Below are 18093 nucleotides of genomic sequence, written 5' to 3'. Positions count from 1 at the left end.
AAAAACCATGGAAAATGTTTGAGTACCCTTAGACCACCATGCTGGAGAGTTTAGGTTAGGCACTTCGGTTGATAACCAGGAGAGCTTGTATAGAGCAGCCAGCATCCACCTTGAGCCTCTTGTACACCCATCCAAACTGGCCTTCAGAAGCCCTTCTAACACATGATTGCAGCTGCGATAGGAACCCCAAGTGAGACATGTACAACTAAGCTCTCCCAACCCTCTGGTCCACAAAATAGTGAAAGAAGGAAAAAATTTTTTTCAGCCACTAGAATTTGGAGTAATTTATTATGCATAACAATTTGCTTTTTATTATAACTGATACAATAATACATCTGGTGACACAGAATGCTGTGGTTCAGAGAAATGGGAATTCATATCTTAACTAAGGTGGGCAGAAAAAGCTGAAAATTAACCAGTATGTCAACTATGGGAAGAGGAGATGGGAACAGGGTTGTAAGTAAAGGAGTAAGCGAAAAGGCCCTGATGTTGATATGAATTTTAATATGATTAAAAACAGCCCATAAGCTTTGGACTTCAACTACAAGAAAACACAAGGTGAAGATACAGAATTTAGATTTTACTCACTTCATTCAAAGAAGTGACTTGATAACACACACACATGTACACAGTGTGTGTTTGTATGTTTATTTTAACCTGACTTCTTTTGAAAATGAATTGATTAGTGGCAAGAATATAAGTATTAGACCATTTAGGAAGCTAATTTTGTTGTTCAAGCAAGGAGTGATTATAGTTAAGATTAGAAGCTGGCAATGAGGAAGACAAGCAAGAGAGTCCAGATAATTACCATGTATTGCTATATTTAATTAGGTTGAATAAAGGCCACAGATTTGAACACATATACAATACTCTCGACTCAGCTAAAATTTACTAAAAATAGAAAAATGTAAATGTGAGATATGCAACACATATAAAGTCTGAAAAATAAGAAATGATGCATTTGCAAGGAAAGTCTGTACCAGGGATCAGGTGACAACGGTATGGCTAAGGAACAGTGGGGGATCAAAAAGTGAGATCCTAACTGTTAGATGAGTTAGAAGAAGAAGTTATCAGGAAATATTCAGTAATTAGGGAAGTTGCTAAGAGATATATAATGGAAGGCAAAATAGAGAATAGAGCTATCTGGCCACTTGAATATATTTTCCAACCTTTTATAGGTCATGTTCTAGTGTCAGGATTAGGCATTTAGCAACTAATTACTCAAGCAACTCTATAGTGGCATCCCACCAAAAAAACCTGTGGGGGGAAAAAAAAAACAAACATATGGGAGGTAATAAAAACAAATAATAGTGAAATACTGGAAAATTAATTCAGTGATCATGAAAGTTCTTTCTGAGATAGTGATATTAAACTGAGAACTGAATTATGGATAAGAGTTGAATAGACAAATGAGGTAGGAGAACATTTTTTCCTCCCTATTGGTTTATTGGTAAAATAAGCAGTGAGGGTAGGTATGAAGAAGCTGAAGCGTGAAGGAGCTTGGGTATTGTGGAAATCATAGAAGAGCAATGAGTTTAAAGTACATGTAAACAGATAGGCTGCAGGATGCCCCATAAATGCATTGTGTTTGGCTCTCGTAATGCCAAATTCTACAGTGTAAGGAAGAAATTGAGATCTATCTCTGCAGCTGAAAATAAACAATGAACCTGAAGTTGACTGAGAGTGTCACACATTATTTGCATGCTTGCATTCTGATGTGGCAATGATAGGAATGTGCTCTATAGCAGCAGCCCCAGTTAGAGGCTACATGTTTCCTTCAATTCATCACACTTGACCCAATCAATTTGTTACCTGTTTGCCTATTTGTGAGTATGGAGACTCTGATCTACAGCGTGGTGAGTGAAGGGGCGAACAGAGGGCACTGTGGTTAAAATGTTAATAATTTTGTTTTTCATGAGACAATATCTTAGTTATCCAGCATTGCTATAACAGAACTACACAAGTGGGTGGCTTTAGCAAACAGAAATTTATTTTCTCACTGTTTAGGGGGCTAGAAGTCTGAATTCAGGACACTGACTCTAAGGAAAGGCTCTTATTTCTGTCAGCTCTGAGGAAAGGTTCTTATCTATTTTTAGCTTCTATTTCTCGGCTCCTTGGTGATCTTCATGTGACAGCCATCTATCTTCCCCCATCTCTGCTGGCTTCCTTCCTTGCCTAATCTGCTCTTTTATATCTCAAAAGAGATTGATTTGAGACACATCCTGTACTAAACAGTGCCTCATTAACACAACAAAGAAAAGCCATTCCCAAATGGGATTATAACAACAGGTATAGAGGTTTTTTTTTTTTTTTTTTTTTTTTTATAGAGGTTAGGATTTACAACACGTATTTTGGGGGGACACAATTCAATATATAACAGACAAGCAATGGTAAGCCACTGAATAGATTTTTATAAGTGAACGATATGATGAGATCGAGGAGAGTTAAACATGAATGAGACCAGTTTTAGTACAGGGAATAGAGCTGTGAAAGGCTTTATATATCCCAGTTTCTAGGGAGGATATTGTTAAGGATTAATATGGCATAGGAAAAACAATTTTGCCCTATTAGTATATGCCAACCAAAAGCAAGTATTACCTTGATATTTGTATTTGATAGAGTATAGGTTCAATTGCTATAACAAAGAGTCCCTGAAACTACAAAAAATAAAATGAATTTATTGTTTCCATTCAAGTCCTGAGGGAGGCAGAAAGTCCAAACCTGGAGGAGAGAGCTATTCAGTGGGGTCATGGAGGGATCCAGTTTCCATATATCTTTTTGTACATCATTCCCCACTGTGCCTCTTTGTCTAAATGATCCAAGCAAGTTCACCAGTATCATTCATACTGTTGTATCCCAACAGCTGGAACTTAGTCATCTAAGGGAGGAGGTACGGCATCAAGCAAAAAGGGAGGGTAGGAGTGTAGTCTTTCACTGGGTAATCATGTGTTCAATTTAAACTTGGAGTGTGTATTAGAAATAGGAAGAAGAGAGAAGACATATTGGAGGGAAAGATTAGCAGTCTTTCTCACAATATGAGTACTCTTGCAAACCAGATCCATTTTTAAGCAGCAATCTTAAGAGTATCTTAAGGATTTCTTATTTGTACATATCACTCTTCTGTATTTCTTCCCTTTGCTTATGTGAAGTATTTCACATTCAATATGTTCTGAGCTAAAACTGATTATGTTATTCCAAAAAACTTACACTTTTTACTGATCATTTATTCAACATATGTATATGGAGAAAACCTTGGTGGCGTAGTGGTTAAGAGCTATGGGTGCTAACCATAAGGTTGACAGTTTGAATCCATCAGGCACTCCTTAGAAACTCTATGGGCCAGCTCTACTCTGTTCTACAGGGTCGCTATGAGTTGGAATCGACTCGATGGCAATGGGTTTTTGAATGGGTATGTATATGGAGCAGCTTTTTTTTTTTTTTTTTACTATGTGCAAGGCACTATGCTAACCATACAATAAACTTCTGTATGTTCTCCAACTTGATAAATATCATATGTAATCATTCAGTCATGAAAGCTAGAGATATTCATTAATTTAACAAATATTTATTGATCATGTACTCTATGACAGTGACTATTCTTTATAAGGGTTACAGATGTAAACAAAATGTAGGATACATTTACGGAACACATATTCCATCAGAGAGACATTCAAGAAAAAAAAATTAAAAAGAACTTTATGTGTTGTGGTTGTTAGGTTCTGTCAAGTTGGTTCTGACTCATAGTGACCCTATAGGACAGAGTAGAACTGCCCCATAGGCTTTCCAAGGAGTGCCTGGTGGATTCGAACTGCCAACCTGTTGGTTAGTAGCCCAGCTTTTAATCACTGTGCCACCAGGGCTCCTGATAGTGTGACATAATCACTATGTAAGAAAATAAAGCAAGTAAGGGAGATAAGGGGACCTTGTAATGAGGATGCTATTTTTTAAGAAGATGCCATGAAAGACTTACTAATAGTTGACATTTGCACAAAGACCTGAAGGAAGAAGTCATGTAGATATATGGCGTTGGAGTGTTGCAGGGTTATGAAAAAGCAAGGACAATTGCCCTGAGGCGGGCTTCTGGATAGAGCAGTCTGAGCTGATAGAAAATTAGGTAAGAGAAGTTGTGCAGAATCAGATCATGTCAGTCCTTATTCAAGATTACTGAAAGATGCCATACCAACACGGACTCTAACTTAGCTGAGATCTTTCATTACTCAGTCTGTCAATTTCATAGCTTAAAAGTTCACACAATTTCATAGCTTAAAAGTTCACATATAACAGTTCACACATCCCTAGTGGGTGATGGAAAAAGGGTGTTCCAAAGAAGGAAATGATATTGCAGTGGGTCATTAAGGGCAAGGATTTAATTGCAGCCTGAAGACAAGAAACGCTTTTATCACATGGAGGTGGCCACTGGGGAAAACTGATGAATGTGACTCCGAATCCAGAACTTCTTAAGAGGCCCCTGATATTCTTTTTCATGTTTACCGTTCAATTTTACAATGAATAGTAAACATTGACAATGGTCTGAAAAAGTGGAATTATCACAACTTGCTATTTTTTAAATGGGGAATATAAATTGGGAGGAAACCCTGGTGGACTAGTGGTTAATTGCTATGGCTGCTAAACAAGGGTCGGCAGTTCGAATCCACGAGGCGCTCCTTGGAAGCCCTATAGGGCAGTTCTACTCTGTCCCATAGGGTCACTCTGAGTCGGAATCGACTCGACGGCACTGGATTTGGTTTTTGGTTTTGGTTTTGGATAAACTGGCAAATCACCTTGAAGACCAATTTGGCAATGGACAGTAAAATTTAAGATTCTCGTTCTCTATAACCCACTTATAAGGAGAACACACACATGCATGAAGATGAATGTACAAAAAGCTCTGAGCATTGTTTTAGTAAGTAAAACACTGAAACCACCAACAGCCAGAAAGTAAGGCTAAATAAAATGTGGCATACTCATGTAGTGGAATGCTATATAACAATTAATACCAAAAAACCTTATTTACCGACTTCAGCATGATTAACTGCCAGAAAGGAAAATTTCAAGTTGCAGAATGATGTAGAGGATGATATCTTTTTTTTTTTTTTTAGTTCATGTCAGGGAAAAGTGCTATATTTTTATGAATATATGTATATATAGAAAAGTGTACAGTATTCATGGGTGTAATAAACAATTGGGTTAAACTGAAGGATTAAGCTACATCTTAATTTTTGCTCCAAAAAAATTGCACACGTATGTGACAAAATACTTGATTTTTTATTTATTATTTTAAGCCAGGCAGTGAATCCAAAGACACAATGGTGAGCATTGTATTAATTTCTGTACTTCCCTACATGTTTACAGTATTTCACAATATAACAGAAAAATCAATAAACATAGGAAGATTAATTGATCTGAACACATTTTATAAATATAAATGCAAACATAAATATACCCAAAAGCAAACCCACTGCTATCGATTCGGCTTGAACTCACGGTGATTCCGTATGTGAGGAGAAGAGCTGTGCTCCACAGGGTTTTCAAGGCTGGGACCTTTTGGAAGCAGATCATCAGGACTGTCTTCTGAGTTGCCTCTGCATGGGTTCAAACCACCACTCTTTCAATTAATAGTGAAGTGCTTAGCCATTTGTGTCACTCAAGGACTCAGTAAAATAAATATAGATAAACACATTTGCACTAAATACATAGGTTCTCAATGTACTACAGAAAGAAAAAAAATACAAGTCGAAGGGTTTTGCTTATTAAGCACATCCAAAGGATACTCTTTAGTGGCTTAAATTACCTCAGAATATCACAAAACATATTTTAAGAAAGTACTATTTCTGTGATATGCTTTACACACAGATACACACATATACACACATACACACACACACACAATGTGATTTATGCCTGAAAATCAGTGTGGGAAATACTACATTGTATTTTATTCACTCGATTCCCAAAAAACATGAACAAACCTGAACATTTTTGTTTCCTCTCCTGACAATAAATGTATTCTCTGTGTCACCCAAGTTAAAACCATTCATACATATGAGAAATATTTGAAAAACATTTTTTATCATATTCTATGATAAATACTTAGTTCTTTAAAAAGGGTTAAGTTGAAGTAATTTTGTGTTTTTCTAACTTAAACTTTCTTTAACCCCAATTCCATAAAGTAAATTTTAGGAAATGCTGAAATATCCTTTTGTGACTTACACTGCTGTTGTTGTTTTTAGACACTTCTGGGCCAGTTCTGACTCATAGCGAGCCTACGTGCAACAGAACAAAGTACTGCCCAGTCCTGTGCCATCCTCACAGTTATTGCTGTGTTTGAGCCAATTGTTGCATCCGCTGTGTCAATCTGTGTTGTAGAGGGTCTTACTCTTTTTCGCTGATCCTCTACTTTACCAAGAATGATGTCCTTCTCCAGGGACTGGTTCCTCCTGATAACATGTCCAAATTATGTGAGACGAAGTCTCACCATCCTCACTTCTAAGGAGCATTCTGGCTGGACTCCTTCAAGACAGATTTGTTCATTATTCTGGCAGTTCATGGCATATTCAATATTCTTCACCCTTGCCGTAATTCAAAGGCATCAATTCTTCTTCAGTCTTCCTTATTCCTTGTCCAGCTTTCACATGCATATGAGGTGACTGAAAACACCATGGCTTGGGTCAGGCACACCTTAATCCTCAAAGTGATATTTTTCACTTCTTAAACCTTTTGAGAGTTCTTTTGCAGCAGATTTTCCAATGTAATAAATCATTTGATTCCTTGACTGCGGTTTCCATGGGCGCTATTTGTGGATCCAAGTAAATTGAAATCCTTGACAACTTCAATCTTTTCTCATAATGTTCTTATTGGTCCACTTGTGAGAATTTTGTTTTCTTTATGTTGAGGTGTAGCCCATACTTGAAGGCTGTAGTCTTTGATCTTCATGAGTAAGTGCTTCAAGTCCTCTTCACTTTCAGAAAGCAAAGTTGTGTCATCTGCATAACACAGGTAGTTAATGAGTCTTCCTCCAATCCTGATGCTGCATTCTTCATTGTATTGTTCAGGTTCTCAGATTATTTGCTCAGGATGCAGATTAAGTATGGTGAAAAGATACACACCTTTCTTAACTTTAAACCACACAGTATCCCCTTGTTCTGTTCAAAGGACAGCTTCTTTGTCTAAGTACAGGTTCCTCATAAGCACAATTAAGTGTTCTGTAATTTCCATTCTTTGCAATAATATTTATAATTTGTTATGACCCACACAGTGGAATGCCTTTGCATAGTAAATAAAATACAGGTAAACGTATTTCTGGTATTCCCTCCTTTCAGTGAAGATCCATCTGACATTAGAAATGATATCCCTTATTCCACCTCCTCTCCTGAATCTTTTCTTTCTGGAAATTACCTGTCAGGTACTGCTGTAACTGTTTTAGAAGTATCTTCAGCATTACTTTACTTGCATGTGATATTAATATATTGTTTGATAATTTCCGCATTTGGTTGGATCTTTGGAATGGGTACAAATATGAACCTCTTCCAGTCAGTTGGCCAGATAGCCATCTTCCGAATTTCTTGGCATGGATGAGTGAGTGCTTCTGGCATTACATACACTTGCTCAAACTTATCAACTGGTATTCCTTCAATTTCTGGAAACTTGTTTTTGCTGATACTTTCAGTGCAACTTGGAGTTCTTCCTTCAGTGCCATTGTTCTTGCTTATATACTACTTCCTGAAGTGGTAGACCGTTGTCCTTTTCTTTTTGGTAAAGAGACTCTGTGTGCTAAGAAATTATTAAATTTCATTGAATCCAAAAGTTGTATTGATTACAGCTCATATTATTCTTGTTGTTTTTATTAGTTGCTGCGGAGTCGATTCCTACTCACAGAGACCTTGTAATATAACAGAACGTTGTCTAGTCCTGCACTATCTTTACGTAGTTGGCATGTTTGAAGCCATTGTTTTGGTTATTGTGTCAATCCATCTCATTAAGAACCTCCTTTGTTTATGCTGACGCTGTAATTTACCAAACATGATATCCTCTTCTAGGGATTAGTTTTTCCTCATGACTTGTCTACACTAAGCAAGCTGAAGTTTCACCCTCCTCGCTTCTAAGGAGCATTCTGGGGTGTTTCTTCTAGGACTGATTTGTTAATTCTTTTAGCAGTCCACAGTATATTCAGTATTCTTCACTAACACCACAGAAGAAGAACTGATATATTCGAATTGTGGTGTTGGTGAAGCGTCATTCTCATAAATGTTTAAAATTCCATTGCACATGTTTGTGCCTTTCCTTTGACACGTGTTGCCATATCACTGTAAGAGGACTTGTTGGCTTGTAGGGCATAAGGATCTCTAACTTCTCTAAATATTTCCAAGCTATTGCCTGTACTGCAAATTTTGATACAGATTCATGAACTGTTTTGAATTTTTCATTCTTTTTACTTATTCTTAGTGTAGATTTTTGATGTCTATTTAACTGTATGATAATCTTTAGAAAACACAGTGTTATATATATATTTTTAAACAATGGCTCAAAAACTTGCACAATTTTTTACACATGGCATGTAATTAAGATTTGTTAAATTATGTGAATAAATGAATGCACTTGTTTTGAATACATAATTTCAAAATATAATATTTTTTACTCACCTATAGAATTAAGAAAATAATATCCCCCTGCAAGATTTCTGTATATAAAGGTAATAGGAATATAAACGGCAAAAATTAGGTATTCAGTGGTTGTTACAGATAGTTTTTAATATTAGTTGTTGTTGTTAGATGCTGTTGAGTCAATTCTGACTCACAGGGACCCTGTGTACAACAGAACGAAACACTGCCTGGTCCTGCATCATCCTCACAATTGTTGCTATGTTTGAGCCCATTGTTGCAGCCACTGTGTCAATCTATCTGGTTGAGAATCTTTCATATTAGTTGTACTGAAATTAATATAAAGTAGCTTAAAAATACATGCTAAGTGTATTACTTACAAAGAAACTCTTTTAATTCTTAAATTTATCTAGTAAATATTTTCTTGCCTTAATATAATTAAATTGTCAGTACACAATGTCATGACATTGTAATTATGTGCCAAGGAAATCATGGTACATGGAGTTAAGACTGCACACCTGATAGCATATCCTAACAAATGAGCCAAACTATTCCTAAAATGATATGGAAGACAGGCGGAAAAGTACACCTGGTGAAAGAGAATCCATAATTGAAAAAATGTTTGACTTTATCATCCAAGAAGTTCTTGCGAAAATGGTACTAAGTTTGGAATGTACGGGCAATATTAAATACTCAGTGGTTTCTGTGAGATGCAGTTATTTAAAGTCCAATCTTTTTTTTTCTATTTTAAAAGTAGAAAACATCTAATATATTAATATGTAAAAATATGAACTTTATGAATGTGAATTTATGTCCTTCATGAGTTTATTCTGTCTGGTTCACTCTTTCCACATTCAAGGGTTTCTATAGAAACCATTTCAAAGAGGTTAAGCGACCTTCTTATCTCAGTGTGTCTTGTTAACAAACGTGAAGTGAAGCCTATCCGACTCTCAATTTCATGTTCTTTCCACTGCTGCATGGTGCCTTCATGTTACACAGAGGAGTGCAGCAGATTACATTATAATTATGATGCATGGACAAGCAAAAAGGCTTTATCAGGGATTGTCCCAATTAATTAGACAGAAACAAAATTAATGCAGCTCAAAGCAACAGGGAACTTTCAATCAAATGCATTTTACATTTCTAACCCAGAAATGTAAGCCATAGTCATAAGTCTTGGGCTACAAAAACATACTAAACTGCTCCCAAAGGTAGAGAGACATTTGGTAAAATTAAATACTTTAGAAAAAAATATTTTTTATAATTTTGTTGCATATGGGCTGTACAAAATACAAATCTTATCCTCCCAGCAGTCCTTATATTCTGAGTAAAAAGGTCTAAAAAACATAGGAAGATTTAGATTGCCTTCCCCACACAGGGCATTTATTAGAACCAGGCCAAGAAACATTTTTGTCATTAGAAATGGGATTTGACCAAAGACAGCTGTGAGTTAGGGAGAATTATCATGCTGATTTTATAGTAGGGGAAACTGAGTCACATGGTTGCGGTGTCAGGGCATTTAAGTGCCCTGATGAAAATTCAGAAATTCTACCACCACAGTTAAGCTCTCAATCATCGTTAGGCTATGTTGCCTCTGCCATGGAGTTATATAACATTTAGTGTGTGGTTTTTTATTATGTAAATTTGGATTTACTTTTCTCCACACCACCACCCTACAGTAAGGAAAAATCTATTGCCTTCAGGTAGATTCTGACTCAAAGTGGCCCTATAGGACAGAGTAGAACTGCTCCATAGGGTTTCCAAGGCTTTAAATCTTTATGGAAGCAGACTGTCACATCTTTCTCCCAGTGAGTAGCTGGTGGGTTTGAACTACTGACCTTTTCTTTAGCAGACTAGCACTTAACCACTGCATTACCAGAGTTCTCTCTCATCTCCACTGAAAGGTGTGGTCTTAATGTGTTGCATACTAAATCTAATAATTGAATTGGAATTTTTTTTTTTTTAGGCCAGCATATTCATTTCCTTTGCAGAAAAGGATTAACATGTTACAAAATTGAAAACAGGTTTACTAGATAGTAAACCCAGTAGTAGAAATATAGTATTTGCATATATGAACACAGAATGCCCTCCAGAGAGCAAAGAAAGGCAGAAAGTATATAAAAAAGTTGCAGGTGTGAAAAACTCATGGTAACCCTTGCTTTGCATTTAAAACAAGGGAATCACCCACGGTTCTTTCCTTCTCTGCTCCCTTGGCGTTTTCCATTTTCACCTACAATTTTCCTGGACTCAGTCTATCTTGAGTATTTAATTTGTATGCTAGAAACTCTAATGTTGAGGAAGAAAAAAAAAAAAATTGTGACTATGCCAAACCATTTAGGAATCATTATGCATCCTGTGAAGCAACTTATCAAAAAGAGATTTCAGTAAAACCTAGCTTTATAGGAATAAAAGATAAGAAATTGAACCAATGAATAGAAGTTAAAGTGAGTTAAGTTAAAGTAAGTGAGAAACTTTAGTACTGATGACAGTACCTGTCTTTTGTTATTTTATCTTTTATGATGATAATAGGTACTGATTTAGGGGGTTTCTAGGGCCTACAGATATTTCTATTTTCCAATATCTTCTCTAAGGTCAATGGTACATATTCTTGCTGTCGTAAACCCACTGCCGTCAAGTCGATTCTGACTCATAGCGACCCTATAGGGTAGAGTAGAACTGCCCCACAGAGTTTCCAAGGAAGGCCTGTCATATTTAAATATTAAATAAGCTTTTTTTAACCATATAATTTTATTCTTGATAGAATTTGAGGATATTTGTTATGCTTATGTTCAATCTTTGATGATTACAAATATACTATTTTTTTATTCTTTGAAATAACAGTGTTACTTTTAACATGTGCTCATGATTGGTAACTGTTTTACTTTTGAACTATAGGCCTTTTTTTATCATCATAGTAAATAATGTGAATGAGATTAAGAAAGTTCCATTTGTAACTTTAAGTTGGTTATAGGAATACATGTAGACTTATACATACTAGTTTTAAAAAAAAAAAAAACATCCCATTGCCATCAAGTTGACTCTGGCTCATAGCAACCCTTTGGAATAGCACATATATATATATTTGTGAGCTTTTTTACTCCTAAAAGGAATTTTAAAATCCTCGATTTGCTCAAATTAATTTTATATCAGATAATAAGAAAACCTCTCAGCAGGCCTGGTTTGTTTGCCTGTAGTGATATTGTTTGCTAAGAAGAATAAGCTCCTTTGGTTGTGGCGTAGCTGCTCTGATTACCAAACTTTTGTCCAAAACTAATATGAAATGTGACTTGAAAGTTAACTATAAACCATGTCTTAATTTGTGGCTCATTATTAAAAATCTAGAAACCTGTCCATATAAAGTGTCAAAGAAAGGAAGAAATCACAATAAAGCTAGAGGAAAAAATAAATATATTTTGTCTCTAGTGTATCTACACCCAGTGATGAAAATCATTCCACGTTTCAGGGAAAGTATTGAAGCAGAAATGACAAAGGGCTCAACTTGGGTCATTCTGTGACCTTCTGCTGTTTGGTAGATTTAGATAACCAAGAAAAAAGTATCTAGAAGCAAGGTAAAGGATTTCCAAGATACGAATTTTTTTTCTTTTTTTTTATATTTGTATTTAAATGTGTTGTGAACAATAATGTAAAAGATAGAGTGACAGCCGAATTTAATGTATTGATATAATCACAATGCAAATATAAATATGTTATTGATTTACAAAGTATGGGCAAAAAAATAAATAAACCAAACCAACCACACCCATTGCTGTCTAGTGGATTCTGACTCATAGCGGCCCTAATAGCATCTGGTAGAAGTACTAGCAAAGTAAGGACTCATTGCTTATTTTAATGCCATGTGACTATATAGGCATTAGTTATGCATAATTAGACATAAGATTCAGTACAGAAGGTGAGGTTGGTGACCATAAATATTTTCAGTTAGATAATGAATACCTGCTAAATTTGGGAAAATGGAGGTGGTACATGAAGGCACGAATAATTTCAGTTAATGGATTTAGCCCCCCACAAATGAAACAAAAGAAAAATTATGGGAATGTATTGGCAATTAGGAGGCAGATTAATTTTGTTTCACCTAGCAGGGATTTGTGGTCTGTACCCCTCCTCAGCTCCTTTACCTTCTAGATTGGTAATTACGCAGCAGCAGCTTCAGCTAATTATCCTGATTCACATTCCATTTATTTTGGGGTAAAGGTTCCCTGTTGCTGAGAAGGGAGGACTTAAAGGTAATCTTAAGTGTTCTAAGGAGCCCTGGTGGCACAGTGGTTAAGCACTCAGCTGCTAACCAAAATGTCATCAGGTTGAGCCCACCACCTGGTAAATGTTTCCCTAAGATTACAGCCTTGGAAGCCCTATGGGGTGGTTCTAGTCTGTCCTATAGGGTCGCTATGAGTCAGAAACAGCTCCATGCAACGGGTTTTGTTTTGTTTTTTTAGGCATTCTGCTTAAGGCATCTATGGAGAAAGGAAACCTTACCCCCTTGACCTTACACTGAAATTTTAAAGCTACACCCCATAGTCCTTGAGGAGATCGTTATACTGCAGTGAACAGATACCAGTGAATTCCACAAGCCCCTTAAATTGTTAAGTAGCTAAGAAGGTTCACATTAATATGCTTTTTCCTAGATCTTTACAGAGACTGCCTGACTTCCTGGCATTATATGTAATCCATAAATTGCCATGGTTACATGGAAGCATCTATCCATTAATAGATCGTGCAGAGAAAAATAGACTGAACTTTTTATTCTATGTCATATTGTGAAGCAATTAGAACTTGAAATCGAACAAAACATACAAATCTAGGATCTACTGTGGGGGAAAGGACCTAGTTTTACCCTAGATAAAGTCAAAGTTAGATTTTTTTTTTACTTTTTATTGTGCTTTAGATGAAGGTTTGCAAAGCAAATTAGTTTATCATTAAACAATTAATACACGTATTGTTTTGTGACATTGGTTGCCAACCCTACCATGTGTCAGCACTCTCCCCTTCTTGACCTTGGGTTCTTAATTTCCATTCGTCCAGCTTTCTTGTCTCTTCGTGCCTTCTCTCTTTTGCCTTTGGCCTGGTGTGCCCATTTAGTCTTGTAAACATGGTAAAGCTACATGTATTATTGTTTATTTTATAGGCCTGTCTAATCTTTGGCTAAAAGGTGAACCTCAGGAGTTTCTTCAGTACTGAGTTAACGGGGTTTTAAGGGGCCTACTCTCAGGGTTTCATCAGTCTCTGTCAGACCAGTAAGTCTGGTCTTTTTTTGTGAGTCAGAATTTTGTTCTACATTTTTTTCTACAGCTTTGTCGAGGACCCCGTATTGTGAACCCTGTCAGAGCAGTCAGTGGTGGTACCCAGGCACCATCTAGTTATGCTTCACTCAGTCTGGTGGAGGCTGTAGTAGTCATGGTCCATTAGTCCTTTGGACTAATCTTTCCCTCGTATCTTTGGTTTTCTTCATTTTCCCTTGCACCAGAAGGGGTGGGACCAGTGGACTATCTTAGATGGCCACTCACAAGCTTTTAAGACCCCAGGCGCTATGCACCAAAGTAGGATGTGGAAAATTTCTTTGTAAACTTTGTTATGCCAATTGAGCTAGATGTCATACGGGGTTAAGTGAGTAGGAGAAAGGAAAGGAAGGAAGAGAGAGAGAGAGAAGAAATAGAAACAAAAATGGTGCTGAAGGAGCTGACTGGTGGATATGGCATGGAACTGGGCAGGCTGTTCTGTTGGCTCTTTAGCTGATGAGTGGAACACAGCCCTTTGAGAATAGGGGAGGATGGTACACGAGGCTAGCTGGGTGAGTGAAAGGAAAGGAAGGGAGGAAAAGAGAGAGAAGAAACAAAAAAAGCCAAAAAAACAATTAAAAATATATATTTGATGCTTAGAGTTCTAGGATTGATGTTTGTATCTGTTTTACTTAGTTTTTTGGGTCTTTGCTGCAAAGGAATGGCATGGAACTTCTGACTATATAGCCATGTTGTACTTTCAATCCAAACTTACAATTTTGAACGGAGACACAAAAGACACAGTGGAAACCACAGAAGAAATGAATAAAACTAATATTTCCTTGTTTTTCCCAAATCCTGTTTTGAACTCTATAGCCAACAGGGTCCATCTTCTCTTACTGATATCTTATCATTGACCAACAAGTGTGAGAAAACTTAGCCTAACTACTCTTTCCTTTTCTACTTTTCTTATGCAAAGCCACTTTTCCTTTCCCTAGACTGGTGTCTATTTTCTATGGGCCAGGAAGCTTACACAGTACTCTCACAAATTATGTCTCTGCACACACAAAAAACTTGCTTATATCTATGAAAAGAAATCTACATATTATACAGTAAGTGTCTTAGTTATCTAGTGCTGCTATAATAGAAATACCACAAGTGGGTGACTTCAACAAAGAGAAATTTATTCTCTCACAGTCTAGTAGGTTAGAAGTCCAAATTAAGGGCATCAGCTCCAGGGAAAGTCTTCCTCTCTGTTGGCTATGGAGGAAGGTCCTTGTCATCAGCCTTCGCCTGGTCAAAGAGCTTCTGAACTCAGGGACCCCAGTCCAAAGGACACACGCTGCATCTGGTGCTGCTTTCTTGGTGGTATGAGATTCCCCTTGCTCTCTGCTTGGTTCTCTGTTTTATATCACAAAAGAGATTGGCCTAAGACACAATCTAATCTTGTAGGTCTCATCAATATAACAGCCACTAATCCGTCTCATTAACATCATAGTGATATGATTTACAACATAGGAAAATCACATCAGATGACAAAATGTTGGACAGTCACACAATACTGGGAATTATGGTCCAGCGAAACTGATACACATATTTTTGGGAACAAAATTCAATCCATGACAGTAAGTAAAATAATATGTTTTGGGCATGTCTTAACTATTTTATTTTTATATTAACCTGAGGTTACATTAATTGATGATAGGTATTATTCCATTTAATAGAGGGAAGACTGAGGATATGAAAGGTTAAATAGTCTCCTGCAGGTAGCATATCAAATTGATAGCTGAGACAGGACTCACATAAAAAATTCTGACACCAAAATCCATGCTCTTAATTTTTATAGAATGGTATCTCTAACTGTAAATTGAATACTGCCTCATGCAATTTCATTTAATCACAAAAATAGTACTGCATGTTTAGATTTATCCGTATTTATCCATTTATTTATTCATTTTTACTAATGAGGGAGCCTGATATAGGATAGATTAAGAAACTCACTTAAGGTTATTTATTTTTTTAATTAACTTTTATTGAGCTTCAAGTGAACGTTTAAAAATCAAGTCAAACTGTCACATATAAGTTTATATACACCTTACTCCATACTCCCACTTGCTCTCCCCCTAATGAGTCAGCCCTTCCAGTCTCTCCTTTCGTGACATTTTTGCCAGCTTCCAACTCTCTCTATCCTCCCATCCCCCCTCCAGACAGGAGATGCCAACACAGTCTCTAGTGTCCACCTGATACAAATAGCTCACTCTTCATCAGCATCTTTCTCCTACCCACTGTCCAGTTCCTTCCATGTCTGATGGGTTGTCTTCGGGAATGGTTCCTGTCCTGGGCCAACAGAAGGTTTGGGGACCATGACCACCAGGATTCCTCTAGTCTCAGTCAGACCATTAAGTATGGTCTTTTTGTGAGAATTTGGGGTCTGCATCCCACTGATCTCCTGCTCCCTCAGGGGTTCTCTGTTGTGCTCCGTGTCAGGGCAGTCATCGGTTGTGGTCAGGCACCATCTAGTTCTTCTGGTCTCAGGATGATGTAAGTCTCTGGTTCATGTGGCCCTTTCCGTCTCTGGGGCTCTTAGTTATCGTGTTACCTTGGTGTTCTTCATTCTCCTTTGATCCAGGTGGGTTGAGAACAATTGATGGATCTTAGATGCCGCTTGTTAACATTTAAGACCCCAGATGCCACATTTCAAAGTGGGATGCAGAATGATTTCATAATAGAATTATTTTGCCAATTGACTTAGAAGTCCCCTTAAACCATGGTCCCCATACCCCCGCCCTTGCTCCGCTGACCTTTGAAACATTCAGTTTATTCCGGAAACTTCTTTGTTTTTTGTCCACTCCAGTTGAGCTGACCTTCCATGTATTGAGTATTGTCCTAACCTTTATCTAAAGCAGTACCTATCTACTAACTAATCAGTAAAAAACCCTCTCCCACCCTCCCTCCCTGCCCCCCCTCATAACCACAAAAGTATGTGTTCTTCTCAGTTTATACTATTTCTCAAGATCTTATAATAGTGGTCTTATACGATATTTGTCCTTTTGCCTCTGACTAATTTCACTCAGCATAATGCCTTCCAGGTTCCTCCATGTTATGAAATGTTTCACAGATTCGTCACTGTTCTTTATCAATGCGTAGTATTCCATTGTGTGAATATACCACAATTTATTTAACCATTCATCCGTTGATGGACACCTTGGTAGCTTCCAGCTTTTTGGTATTGTAAACAGAGCTACAATAAACATGGGTGTGCATATATCTGTTTGTGTGAAGGCTCTTATTTCTCTAGGGTATATTCCGAGAAGTGGGATTTCTGGGTTGTATGATAGTTCTATTTCTAACTGTTTAAGATAACACCAGATAGATTTCCAAAGTGGTTGTACCATTATACATTCCCACCAGCAGTGTATAAGAGTTCCAATCTCTCCACAGCCTCTCCAACATTCATTATTTTGTGTTTTTTGGATTAATGCCAGCCTCGTTGGAGTGAGATGGAATCTCATCGTAGTTTTAATTGGCATTTCTCTAATGGCTAATGATCGAGAGCATTTTCTCGTGTATCTGTTAGCTGCCTGAATATCTACTATAGTGAAGTGCGTGTTCATATCCTTTGCCCACTTCTCGATTGGGTTGTTTGTGTTTTTGTGGTTGAGTTTTGACAGAATCATATAGATTTTAGAGATCAGGCACTGGTCAGAGATGTCATAGCTGAAAATTCTTTCCCAGTCTGTAGGTGGTCTTTTTACTCTTTTGGTGAAGTCTTTAGATGAGCATAGGTGTTTGATTTTTAGGAGCTCCCAGTTATCTGGTTTCTCTTTGTCATTTTTGGTAATGTTTTGTATTCTGTTTATGCCTTGTATTAGGGCTCCTAAGGTTGTCCCTATTTTTTCTTCCATGATCTTTATCGTTTTAGTCTTTATGTTTAGGTCTTTGATCCACTTGGAGTTAGTTTTTGTGCATGGTGTGAGGTATGGTGGGTCCTGTTTCATTTTTTTTGCAAATGGATATCCAATTATGCCAGCACCATTTGTTAAAAAGACTATCTTTTCCCCAATTAACTGACACTGGGCCTTTGTCAAATATCAGCTGCTCATATGTGGATGGATTTATATCTGGGTTCTCAATTCTGTTCCATTGGTCTATGTGCCTGTTGTTGTACCAGTACCAGGCTGTTTTGACTACTGTGGCTGTATAATAGGTTCTGAAATCAGGTAGCATGAGGCCTCCCTCTTTCTTCTTGTTTTTCAGTAATG

At 37.1% G+C, this 18093-nt stretch overlaps 1 protein-coding gene across 2 annotated transcripts in view; it reads left to right on the top strand.

Moving 5' to 3' along the window:
- The window catches only part of LOC126063261 (cadherin-18), a 1172813-nt gene that overhangs the window by 843638 nt on the left and 311082 nt on the right, over positions 1 to 18093 (top strand). The window lies entirely within an intron of this gene.

Source organism: Elephas maximus, chromosome 2 (assembly GCF_024166365.1).
Source record: "Elephas maximus indicus isolate mEleMax1 chromosome 2, mEleMax1 primary haplotype, whole genome shotgun sequence".
Taxonomy (NCBI): Eukaryota; Metazoa; Chordata; class Mammalia; order Proboscidea; family Elephantidae; genus Elephas; species Elephas maximus.
The sequence above is the reverse complement of the archived record's forward strand: the minus strand, read 5'-3'. Positions and strand labels throughout refer to the sequence as shown.